Source organism: Rhagoletis pomonella, unplaced genomic scaffold (genome assembly GCF_013731165.1).
Source record: "Rhagoletis pomonella isolate Grant_MI unplaced genomic scaffold, Rhpom_1.0 Rhpom_scaffold_00001, whole genome shotgun sequence".
Lineage (NCBI taxonomy): Eukaryota > Metazoa > Arthropoda > Insecta > Diptera > Tephritidae > Rhagoletis > Rhagoletis pomonella.
The window spans coordinates 62919974-62931389 of record NW_023458555.1 but is presented as its reverse complement, the minus strand read 5'-3'; positions in this window follow the sequence as shown (position 1 = coordinate 62931389).

Here is an 11416-nt window from a genome sequence, read left to right as displayed (position 1 = left end):
AAATTATTCGTAAAAATAAGGAAATAAGGGACTTTCTTGTTTTTCCCCGGGTTATAAAGTCTTTTAGGATGTTTAGAATACGAAATACTTGTAGCACCTTGACGCGATGCCAAAGCCGATTTTCGTGAGAAGGCATTTCGGAGACAGATGACGTTAGTGCCACAATCGAAAACAAGTAGTGATGAACATCTTAAATACTTTTGTATCGAAGGTACCTGTTTGAATACTAAATACTCAAATACTGAGATAAACTAACAGCGGCCGCTGTGGTGTAGTGATTAGAAGTGTGCTCTACCAATCTGCAGGTTCTGGCATCGAGCTTAGTTTCCGACAAACATCAGACCAGACCAAAAACCAAAGAAAATGAAACGTTTCCGACAAATATCAAAAACAATAGAAAAGGAAACGTTTATTTTAAAATCGCCACTCAGCAGGCAATTGGCAAACCTCAGAGCAGTGTGTCTGCGGGTTTGTTAAAAATTGTAGCAAAGAAGAGTTTTAAAATGCATCAATATGTACCACTTTTTTATTTTAAGTATCAAAGTATCAATATAGAATAAAACCAATATTTTTTATGAAAAACCATCTTCCAAAACAACTTAACATTTATTGATTGCAAAAAAGGCACACTAAATACTAAATAGCATAATAATAATATCGAAAATGTCTTACATGTATGAGTTTAACTGGGTATTAGTATAATATAAACAGCAAAAATGTCTTACCTATGTATAATCTTATTTTTAGTTTAAATACTTTTTGAACTTATAGGACTCAGAATTAAAATTTGTTGCTAATTTTTAAGGCGTTTCGAAAACATTATGCATTCCACTATTGGCAAAGTTATTTTGTTCTATTTGTTTTGATCAAATTCAGATCTGAGAAAATGCGCTCTGCAGCGGTAGAGCTGTGCGGCAAACATGACAAGTTCAAAATAAAAGAAGTTAGTTCGAAATATTGCTCTATGTCTTACGCAATCTATTTTATTATCGAATTTCAAAAGTTGCCATTGTATGCAAATCGTCTCTTTGTCGCTTTCTTTGTACAAGTTAGGAAAATTGTTTAAAACTGTTAAAAATGTCGAATTAGTGCTTTCTTTATGCGACAATGGATCAATACATGCAAGGCGTTTCAAAATTTCACCGTTAAAATCAAATATCTTCTTTATTTGCAAGCAACGATGAATATTTATAGCATTGATGAATATTTTTTTTATTTTTTAAATTTAGAGTTTACTTAAATGTGCTGTTCATATATACGTCTCTGCGGCACAAGTAATACATACTTCCTTAATAGGTAAATGATTATCTGGGTTACAAACGTCTATATCAGCTGGATTACTTGGCATACAGTTTAGTTTGACAAAAAAAAGACAATATAAGTTTACAGTTACTTTCAAAATTGTTATATAAATTATGCAATCTGTATGATTCACTTTGAAATTCTGTGTTCATCTGATTGACAGTATCAAAAATACTTGATAAAAAGAAATAATAAGTTTTTATTAGTTCGGAATGAATTTTTTCAGGAATAGCTCGAGCTTGGCTCACAGCGTCGTCGAAACAAGATGTGAAAAATAATTACAACGCGCTCCACTCGGACAGTAAACGATCAACAGCTTGCTTCATCGATAGAGCTGGGATACTATCGATAGTAATATCGATAGTATCGATAGTTGAAAACTGTCGCCTCTATCGATTGTTTTTGAAAACTATCGATGTCGGGTTTAGCGAAACTTCTCTCCTCACATCTCTTAACATTACATTAATTTTTTTTTATCCAAGAAAATTCACAATACAATCGGCAAAAAAAAATTTTAGTTATTGGAATTTTTAGCAACTATAAGCTTACACTGAGGTATAGTAAAATTGAATAAGCTATAAAACCGCTTACACAAAATTCTTATAGAAATTCGAATTAAAAAGTTTGAAATTTGAATGATTTTGTAGTTTTTTTATGTTTAGTACAACTACTAAAGTACTACTAGTAAACAAACAAAAAATAGTCAAAACTGCTAAAAATGTTGTGTTGCTATTATTTTGAGCAGTACTTTATTCGTTTTCTTATAATATGGTAAAATCTTAATAGTTTCCTTTGTCCGGATTTCGATATGCGCCGCCGCATTTGATCTCAGTTGAACTTTTATAAGTATGAGTTGTCAATTTAAACGAATATCTTTTGTTTTGTTTTGTAGTATTAGAAATGTATTATTATAGCCAATTTCACTTCTTTGCACTTCAAAAGGGACAAACATATGTATATATAATTCAGACGCATAAATGAAATAATTTTATTTTATTATGATAAGTATTTTTGGTGCACTCAAATTTAAACAAATTTATATAATCTCTTTAACTTACAAAATAATTTATAAATTTTATAAATTTATTAATTATTTAATTTTTAAGCAATTTAGCATTTCAATTCAATACCTCTCACGACGATAGTACTATCGATGCTATCGATGTTTTCAACTATCGTTTCGAAAACTATCGAGTGGTGGTACTATCGATAGTATCCCAGCTCTATTCATCGATAACCAGCGAACGTTTGACACTCGTAAAATTTTATGAGTTTTACCACCAACGTAGTTTTGAAACGCGGCAATTTACCCACCCTTTTAGTACTATGTGCGAAGAAATTGTAAACATCTCTGGCAAGTTTTTCGACTTCTACCGGAATTTTTTACATGATTGGAAAAGTATCAAAATTTAAAAATAAGTATTCCTTCAAAATTCATCGAAAGATGTATTACTTTTGATCGACTTGGATCAAAACGGTTACACTGCCTCAGAGTGAATTACCGAGTAAAAATAAATCATCGTTCGGAGGCGGCGCAAACTGTGTGACAACATCACGCCACAAATCGGAGGTGAAGCTCGGCCCAGCATTAAGATATTGTGTAAGCGCACATCAATTATTATGTCGTTAATTAAATTATTAAATTAAAATGTTTTGTTGGAAGATTTTCTCGGGATTCTTTATGTTTTACTTTTCGAAAATTTTAACAATTTGGAACTTGTTGGTACCTTTCTGTTTTCTTTCAAGACATTTCGAGATTCTTCGTGTTTTAGTTTTCGGGATTATTATTTCTATACAGTAATTAGAGAAGCCATAAAAGCAAGTTTTTTTTACGCGGTATTATTAAGGTAAAAGTAACTATACACTTTTATTAGGGCTGCTGATACCCGGGGCTTTTATTACCCGATTTGTTCGGGTACCCGGGTAATATACATATGTTGATGTCGGTTAAACGAAAAAAACACCCGACATAAAGCTTCTTGTATAATCTTTTTGGTGAGGATAAATATTTTTCTAGTGAGAAAATTTGTTTAATAGTTTTTTTTTATGTCTAAAACTTGAAAAAAGGCATATATTTTTGAATTTTGTTATGTACTCCCTTTATGAACAATGTGAAGGTCCTATTAAAGATATAAAAAAATACAAACAGTGGTCAAAAAATTATAGCCGAACCACTTTTTGCCAAGTTTTAAGGTATTATTTTTGTTGTTATTTGATTTAAGTTGTTTTTTTTTTTTACAAAAATACAGTTCATTCTTTAACAAAACCTGTGCAAATCCAAATTTCCAAATTTGTAAATTTTTTTAATTTGTAGTTTTTGGTGAGTAACGTACCAGTATTTAAAGTAGTTTCATGTCCCCTAACAATACAGTGCAAAATCTTTCTATATTCTGAAAAAAATAGCATAAAATATTAACTACTTTTGCAAAATTCGCTATAATACTTATGTATGTATTTATACACTTTTAAACGTCTCCATCTTCTGATGAACTTAGAAAACTGCAAGAAAACGTGGTAATTTCGGTGCCTAGTGAAAGGCGTCGTAAAAAAGAAGCAGATCAATCTTCATGGAAGAGAGAACGCGAAAAGCTAAAAAAGATAGCTATGCAAAAGTTACTGTTTCAAAAGTCGCTATATTAAATTTTTATATATAAAATTTGCAAAAACTACCACACTGCGATTTTGTTTTTTAATGTTATTAGGTTCTTGTTTATCCAAATTTTCAGATAATAAAGATAAATATACAATTTGGATGTTACTTGTTGTTGTAGAGGTTTTTTTTAATTTATGGCTTACTATTATAAAATCACATAACGCTGTTTGCAAGTGCAATATTAAAAAAAATATCAACAAACTTTCGTACAAATTTCGAACTTTTTTAGAAATTCTAAAACATTTAGCCATTTAAAACTTGTACTTTATTCTACCAGAATTCATTGGGCTACAAAACTGCATACCCAATCGTGTGACACTGCCTTTAAACTTGCATTTATACGGATGCTTCTAAAGAATGAACTATAAAAACTAACCAAAACTAAATAACAGCAAAAATAATATTTTAAAACTTGTGAAAATTTGGTGCGGCTATAATATGTTCGACTACTGTACATAAGTTGAATATGATTACTCGGCCGTAGCACAATGCCACTAACCACATTTCACAATTTTCAGGATCATGCGATTATCGATTATATATTTTGTTGTTGTGTGAAATATTTAGTTTTTATCAGTAGTTTTCTTTTAATCAAAATATATTGAAATAAGAGTGAAACTAAAAAAAAATTGTGCCAAAATTTTGGACTAATTTGCAATATTTTGTACTTCAGGTCCTGTAATTCTTCGATCTTCTGGGCGATAAATTCGTTTAAATCCTTCAAGGCGCCGGGGACCGATGGCATCATACCTACGCAGCGCCAAAGGGCTCTGGAGTTGTGGTGCAGTTGGTTGGCTCCTATTTATGCGAACTTGGTGAATACCGTATACATACATCCCCAAGGCTTGGAGGGTAGTCAATGTTGCGTTCATCCCTAAGGCCGGAAAAGGCTCTCTTGGGATTTTACGCCTATAACCTGTCTGCGTTTTTGCTTGGAGAAAGGGGGTTGAAACCAACCTAATAAGGTTTAACTACAGCTTACTTCGTGACAGCGGCGGAGTGGGGGGAGCGGCTGCAGTCAGCACAGAGTCAATGGGGGCACTCGGAAGGTAGTCTTCTATCTGCCCTGCTCTCGATTATGGTTGTAAACGACCTTCTAGAGGAACTGGAAAAAGTTGATTGTTTGGTGATCGCCTATGTAGATGATGTGGAACGTTTGGTTAAGGGACGATTTCTAGACACCCTTTAAAATCTGGCTCAAGGTTACCTGAACCAAGTAAGCAAGTCGGAGCTGGTATTGTTTACCAGGAAGTACATGATACCCGTTGGGCCCTTCCTTCGAGTGGAGGAGTTCGCCTGCGGCTCTCAAACAGTTTCAAGTACTTAAGCTTGATCCTCAATAGGAAGCTGTCGTGCACAGAGAAAAAAGCACTTAATGGAACAAAACTAATAAGATATCTCTTCGGTTTTTTGTTAAGAAGATATTTTGGATTTGGATTTTATAAGGTTGTATAATTAAATTTTTTTAAATAGAAATTAAAAAAGGTCCACGCCGACCAGTCCTCGAACCCGTGACCTTCTGAATGGCAGTTTACAGCTCAACCTACCCGGCTACGGTGGTCATCTTGCCAATGGTGTTCTATTGATTGGTATGAATGTAATATAAATCTAAGAAGTCATCACATGAAAGTAAGAAGAAAACTTTTCAACAAATTCAAGAATACATCTAATGAAAGAAAAAAACTTTTCAATAGATTCAAGAATACATCACATACAATTAAGAAGTAATTTTCATGAAGCACTATTACATTGGTTTGTTAAACATTTCCAGTAAGCATTAGCAGCGAGAACGTAAACACAAAATTGAGATAAAAGAAATAAAAATAAATCAATATACATACATACATACATATATGTATATAAAATAAAAAATAATAATAATAAAAATAATAAAAAAGATAAGATGTGAAACCAGAAGATTGCCATCTCCCTTAAAATAAGTAAACAAATAAATATTTGGTGCTAAAATATTTTTCTAAGTGTTTGGCCGAACTTCTGCTCAAACTTGAGGCATGAGTTCTGATTTTATAAGAAGAGTTTTCAAGGCAGAAATATACTCGAAGGTTTGCCATTGCGTGCCGAAGGTCGACTGCTATTTTGGGCTATGATCTGACCAGGTATTTAACCATGGTCCTATGGAGTGGAAGTACGCACATGTAATCACCCTGCTACGGCGGCCGCCGTAAGTACATGCTATACATATCGTCGTTTAAAGTACAAAACCGCGTATCAAGAAAATGCAAAACCGCGTAATTGCATAAATTATTTTCTAGAGAGTAAAGTCACCCATATTTCAAAATGGTTATCTTTTTTATAAAGCAAACGTATTCTGGCTAGTATATTTCAGGACGAATGGATAAGAATTGAGCCAAGAGTTTTTGTGAGCAAATCTAATTTTTGGCAGCCAATGTCAGTCACACGGTTTTGAAGAATGACGATACGCGGTTTTGTACTTTAAACGACGATATATATGTACACATATTAGATTATTTATTCTCAAAATGCATGAAAACTATAGTATGCTTGCAAACAATTAATAACATTTTGTGATAAACAGTTTTACAAATGTATTTGCACTTCAAATTTGTATTTTAATAAAGTATTAATTAAATAAATTATTATTGTAAATTATTATTTTAATAAATAGATATAAAGATATTTATACTTGGCAACTCTTGGACTTTTCTTCATTTGTAACAAATGACAGACGTATACAAAATAAAAAAATAATTGTATTTTTACAAATTTAAAGCAAACGGGCGTTCTTTACAAAAAAATGTAGTTATGGATCGAATTGCGCATATTTTTTTTACAATATCAAGTGCGCACAAGAAGTGTTAAACCACTAAATAGCTTAAAAAACGCTTTCGAAAATTCGAAACGAGAGTGAAGTGCAGTGTTCAATTGTGATCGAAATTGCAGTCAAAATGTGTGCGTGTGTAATTAATGTTTTACTTATTTGAAGAAATGTTGCCCGTTGTTATTAAAAATAAGGAAACCAAGACCCCCGCTTTCCACTGGTGGTTACATAATACTTGAATAGCTCCTTAATTAACATGTGTTTGTTTTGAGCACGCACGGCCAGTTAAACAGGCAAGTCTGAATCGATTTCCTTCATCATTCTTAGCAATTTGATGTGCATTTTTATTGTTATGTGTCGCAAACAGACATTTTAGGAACTAAATAGGTTCTAAAATCTCTGTACACAAGCGCACTTATTTTTAACAGTTTCCAGTTTATGTAATATTAATCAAAACAGCTTTTATTTATTTTATGTATTATGTGATTTCTGGAAGCGTCGAATACAAAAAAGGGCTGTGACTGGGTTTATGTAATTTGAAATTCTATTGATGATTACTAATAATAATAGAAAGGCGCTTACATATCGACACAACTAAAAATTTCATATATTTCAGTAGAGCCAATTAAAGATTTTTTGTTTCGTAATTTAGCAATAATATGTCTTGGAATGTAATTATTCCGGATTATATGCAGTCATACTGTAAGCTTTCAAATTATGTATTTTTCTAAACCTGAAATTTTGAATTGTGCCGTTATTGCAGAGGACCACCGACATATGTTAGGGCTACTCCTCCGATTGTGGCATGCGCCTTGGCGTTGTCGCACAAAGGGGAGGGACCTACAGTTTTACGCCGACTCCTGCCGGGGGACGACCACTATTACAAAAAACATTTTCTTTTTTTTTGGCCGGAACTGGGCTCGGACGCTCACCCTGCGGAATGGTAGTGCGCACTTCTAACCACTACACCACAGCGATCGCTTAATTAATTTTAATCATTAATCGCGATTAACCATTTATTCGTTAATTTTTAGTCATTCATTGACTAACATTTTGTCGACAATACTCGCATAAGATAGTCCCAAATTTTCACAAAAGAGAAAAGTGATTTTGTTCAAAACTTTTGAATGACGTGTTGACTGAACTTACTAATTCGGAATTTCTACTATTACTTATAGAGTAGGCTATTCATAAAGTCTGGGTAATGAAATAAAAATTTTTCTATTATAAGTTCCATAAATATAAGGAGACTTTTATTGTTTAATTTATTTTTTGCACATAAACTTGTATCTTGAACTTCTTTTTCCAAAAAGTGAGGATGTCAAAATTTCAATAGATATCGGAAAGAGATCTCCTAATAGATAAGTTCATGAAAATTATTCCAAACGAAAACTTAAAATTGATAAAAAAAAATAATAACTAAATTTAACTAATTTATATTAGAGGTTTGAAGTTTATCCCACTGTAAGTATGAAATCTTCAGCTATGTGTTTCCATTGTCATTTTTTCGTAGCCATATCAACAGCCTGACAATTAAGAAGATTGTGACGTTTCATGCTACCATACGCAATCTCTTAAATCCTTCAAATTTTATTATTAACCTTTTGTTTGTTAAAAACATTTTCTTCTTAGATTCGAAACTTGATCAAGCAAAATTGCCTTTGTGTTTGACTAAGAGATGCTCAATAAGCTCAGAATTGTAGTTCTCATTTGCATACATAACAATAAATTATTAATTTTTGTTTCACACCAACTCCAATATTGAATAGTAAAATATATTTTAATCTTACCCAAATAAACAACGATTTAGTTCAATGGTCAATCACATATAGAGTATAGGGTGGTAATGTGTTAAAGTTTCAAAGTTTTTAAACGTAAAATTACGGCTAATACCTTTTTAAGCGTTTTGTAATTTAACCAAAACTCATTAGCATCCACTCAAGCAAGGAATTATTTACTTTTCAACATGCATTAGCAGAGTGCACTTCTCTTTTGTTTAGAATTCGGTTGTCAAACACACTACATCGGATCTTTTGACAGATTTACCAGAATTTTCCACCAGGTAGCTTCTGACAAAGAGATGACCTTACGTACTCTCTTATTTGTCCTCTCAGTTGCCAGAAAACCAAGTACGATTTCCGGTAAAATCTGGAAATTCTGGTAAAAAATGGTAATTTCGGACTCATGCGGGTTCACAACTAAATAATATTGGGAATACTTTTGAGGTGTTTGAAGAGGGTTGCGACCTGTTTAAAACTAAATTTATTTATAATAATCATATTTTGGCCTTGCCACTTTTGCTAAGTTTTGGCCGAGCTTCTCCTCCGATTTGTAGCGTGCGCCTTTGCTGTCACACAAATGAGAGGGACCTACAAACTTACGCCGAACGGCGATACAATTTTTATGATGAGCTATTTTTTTATTAAAGACACTAAGATTTTTAAAATATTTTCAATAAAATTTTATCAACCTAAATGTAAAGCTTATGCGAAGTAGTTATCTAATTTAATGAAAATTTTAAACATTTTGAAGGTAAAACATGAATTATATTTAAAACGTAAATGTTAATACAACTGTTTTATATATAATCCCAAACATATGATATAAAATCGCCTCTACCAAAAAACTTAAATTGGGTAACGCCGGTTTGAATTTTTACAATTGAGCAATTGTCAAAAATCTTCCTTTTTATCAAAAAGTTATTTACCAGGGTGTCTTTGAACTAATGATTGGTACTGAGTTAAAGAATGCACACACATAAAAGATTGCAGCCTTTTCAATACTCATTCAGTGTTAAACCTTTTTTTGATTGGGCATTGGTTTTTTCAATCTTGCTATGAATATGTTGATGTGTGAATTCATAACTGCTTTGAGAGAATGGAAAATTCAAAAATTTTAAACCTCAATCCTAAGCGAAGAATAAGTAATGAAAACTGGATAGAAAAAAATTTTTGATTTAAAATTGAAAATGATATCACACTTACACAGCTCTGTGGTCTACTGAGAAAACATGGAAAAATACAACCTTCAATTCATTGTCAAAAAATCAAGAAGAATTTACACACGAAATTAAGAAGAAATCTCTATGGAATTTTCTTCGTTTTTTCGTCTATTTTACCCCTTAGCCCAGAAATGTTTCATAAAGACAATCCTCTTGTTTATATGTGTCATATTTTTCTCTGTGAAGCTCCTTCTCTACCTATATTCCCCTCCCCCTCAAACATTTAAACACACATTTAAACATTTTAAAACATTTTTAATACTTATTATAAGTACTTCCAAGGAATTTAATGAATAATACTGTTTTCACTTTTGTTTGTATTAATCAGTAGTAAATATTTACATTATTTTAGCCTGTATCCATTCGCGGACAGTATTATTTTAAAGGTTTGAACTTAACTTGTCAAACTATTTAAGTATGTATGAACTTAATTGTAAGCGGAACAGTGTAATATGTATGAATTGAGAAAATAATACATCACTCAAAGCGCAGTTAGCGTATGGAGACCACAGGGGGAAAAACCTATTTTCCCTCAAGAGAGGACTGGGTAGGGTGGGGTTACTCGAAGAAGGAAGCGGTAAACTTCTTCACGGACGGATCGAAACTTGGAGAAAAGGTTGGTGGGAGGTTTTTCTGTCGGAAACTCTCCACCGAAACTATATTCAGGCTTCCATACTTCTGCAAAATCTTTAGGTGGAAACAGCTGTCATCAAGGATGCGATAGATTTACTGCTAAAGGGTGTGACGGTGCGCTTAAAATCGGTAAAAGAATGTCTGACCTCTCTATCAATCGCGTTGGAGTGCTTCTTAATAAGGCTAGTTTCGGTTCTGAGTCACAGTGATCTCGCCGGAAACTGCGTGCCTGATTACCTGGCGTCGGAAAGGCACCCTAAAAACGTTATCGCCAAGTAAGGAACAAGTAGGGACGCCTCTGTCCTCCTGCGGTACACTCTTGGATGGTTGGACCTAGTGTTAGCTCGGCGAGCGCTGGATTAGCACGCATATTTCGTACTCGCGATAATGAAATTGAATCATCTACTATATACCTAATAAAATGGAAAAAAGAAAGCGATGCTCCTTTTTCAAGCGCAAGACACAAGTCACCCATCGTTACCCCTTAAATGTGCCGAAGAACACGTTACCTCTCAAGTGCTGATATGCCATTGTCTGATTCGTATTCACGCGGTAAGGCTAGGAATTTCACCTGATCCCTTTTGTATCAGCTGTCAAGAAGAAAATGAGGTGGAATCATCTCCACACTTTCGTTTAGACTGTCCAACCTTCGCGAGGTTAAGATGGAAGCATTTTGGTTCGCACTTCTTAACATTCGCTGACTACATTAAGGCCTATATTATGATTCACTGCTTTCAAGATAGTTGAGTTGTAAGTTGTAAATTGATATTATGGGACACAGCTCAACTCAGCTATGAAAACATAGGTGTCTGGCAGTTGTCTGGCACCAGCATCCTCGGACTTATTAGTAAAACATAATCCATAACTGATCTCCAGTTTCTTGCTTTTAATTGCTTTAATATGCATAATCAAAATAACATTATATGAATAAAATATCAAAATTTGTATCAAATTGCCAACTTTTTCAATGGCTACAATCAACTGAAAATATATGTGAATGGCAATAGCAATAAATAGTTGAGTTGTC